Below are 2,212 nucleotides of genomic sequence, written 5' to 3'. Positions count from 1 at the left end.
TACGTATAGATGTAAGTATGTATATATGTATGTGTATATGCGTACATATACGTATGTATATATACGTATGTATATATATATTATTATATGATAGAACGCCACGCATCCTCTTCTAAGTGAGTCTTATCTTAATAATTTTGGTGCGCACTCTATACGATCTTTTTACTCTTTCGTTTTCCTCTCTTTTTCTCTCTCTTATTCTTTTTCCTCCTCTTCTCCTACTATTCTATTCTATTACTCTGTCACTCTCTCTCCCTCACTCCTCCTCCTTTGCTCACGTGGCTCCTACGTGACCATAGGCTGTCTTTATTTCTTTCTCTCCGTTGTAGCTGGAACAAGGAAGATGTGTTCTTGTTTGTCTCTTGTCCTAGCTTTATTTACGCGTTCGCCACCATAACCTCATTTAAGCTTAGCAGTCCTTCCTGTTTGTTTTCACTGTCCTATTTGTGTTACCTATTTTGACCCTCCGCAAAAATCCCAAATTTTATTTAATTTGCTTTGCGGGAACAACTGTTTTATCGAAAGCGTATATTGTTGTTAGATGTTCGAAATACGGGACTAGAAAAACAGTCAACAACTGATGAAGGGTCGTTCTTTATGTTGTTTGTTTTCCATTTGTGTCTTTCGTTGTTCGAAAGAACAGTTCATGTTCCATGTACTCGTGCTTCGTACTTTTTTGTTGTACACGTTTCATGACGTCCTGTGCCCACATATTAATATATATATACGTATAGATTTAAGTATGAACACATATGTATGTATGTTCCGGGCTCAGTCCCACGGCGTGGCATCCTTGGCAAGTGTCTTCTACTATACCCTTAAGCCGACTAAAATCTTGAGTGAATTTGATGGAAACTGAAAGAAGCCTGTTCTGTGTGTGTGTGTGTGTGTGTGTTTGTCCCCCCACCCCACCCCATCGCTTGACGACCAATGTTGGTGTGTTGACGTAACGTAGCTGTTCAGCAAAATAGACTGATAGAATATGTACAAGGCTTACAAAGAATAAGTCCTGGGATCGATTTCTTCGACTAAAAATTTTTCCGCCAGTACTGGATTTAAATCAAGTGGGTGTTTCATTATAAGATCTCCAATTCACAAATTTTATTAAACTGAAAATTTAGCCGATTTTATTTACCCATCCCGTGTTTCACCTTTTTTTCATAGCACAGCATGCAAGGTAAAGAAAGTTAATTTCGGCCTGTATATGTGTGTACACGATCTTGTAGCAGTATAAGTGGATCTTGCATGCATGAAGTGGATTCTATCCACTATATATATATATATATATATAAACAGACAGAGAGATAACTTTTGGAACTGCTGATAAGAAATATATTCTCCATACAACTTGGTGTAGTCAACATTCATTGCCATACTTAGAAGTCTTCGTGTGCTTTTACATTTCTTATCAATACAGAACAATCTCGTATTGCACATTTGCATCTGGGTATGTACCTAACAACCTAAAGGTTTATACCTCATAGTCAGTAAGTCTTTAATGTTGTTTGCCGCCCACCTGTACTCTTAGCGAAGTAATTTAGCTCTTACTAGCTCAGTCTACTTTCTTGTAAATAGATATCTGTAGCTTCATCTTATCCCTTTTAATACGGAGGTCACTGTATACCTGATGTGTTTCGCTAGCTTACTGAGGTCATAAGTTATCGGGAATATATCTTGGCAGACTCCTGCTAAATACAATATATGAATATAATTTTTTCAGTCTTCTAACGTCTCAATGGAATTTACCACCAATACGTAATATATGATCGCGAAGACATATCTTTCAAAATGTGACGTTTGTTCCAAGAGAGGCTACTCTTCCTACTAATGCTGTCATTAACCAGCCTACGTGCTTACAGCTCACGCATAACTCATTGCTGGTACGTATACTATTTCACTTGTAGATTCTTATTTAGATGAATTTTTCCGCCAGTACTGGATTTAAATCAAGTGGGTGTTTCATTATAAGATCTCCAATTCACAAATTTTATTAAACTGAAAATTTAGCCGATTTTATTTACCCATCCCGTGTTTCACCTTTTTTTCATAGCACAGCTAATCCCGACGAGGCTCTACGCATTTATCTATCGTAAGAACAAATGAAAACATAACTTTAGTATTCGCATACATATTCTTCATTTCATTAAAGGAGAAATATGCAAACCATTTCTATAATGGATGGTCATACTTATTTCTGCGGGAGCATTTCCTC

The 2,212-nt window shown here is 36.9% G+C and overlaps 1 long non-coding RNA gene across 1 annotated transcript in view; it reads left to right on the top strand.

Moving 5' to 3' along the window:
• Positions 1-17: 17 nt before the first annotated feature.
• Positions 18-2,212, top strand: part of LOC106882561 (uncharacterized) — a 4,413-nt gene continuing 2,218 nt past the window's right edge. The window contains exon 1 of the long non-coding RNA XR_008264410.1: positions 18-1,880. This is a non-coding gene — a long non-coding RNA (uncharacterized LOC106882561). The remainder of the gene's footprint in view (positions 1,881-2,212) is intronic.

The sequence above is a fragment of the Octopus bimaculoides genome, chromosome 6 (genome assembly GCF_001194135.2).
Source record: "Octopus bimaculoides isolate UCB-OBI-ISO-001 chromosome 6, ASM119413v2, whole genome shotgun sequence".
Lineage (NCBI taxonomy): Eukaryota > Metazoa > Mollusca > Cephalopoda > Octopoda > Octopodidae > Octopus > Octopus bimaculoides.
The sequence above is the reverse complement of the archived record's forward strand: the minus strand, read 5'-3'. Positions and strand labels throughout refer to the sequence as shown.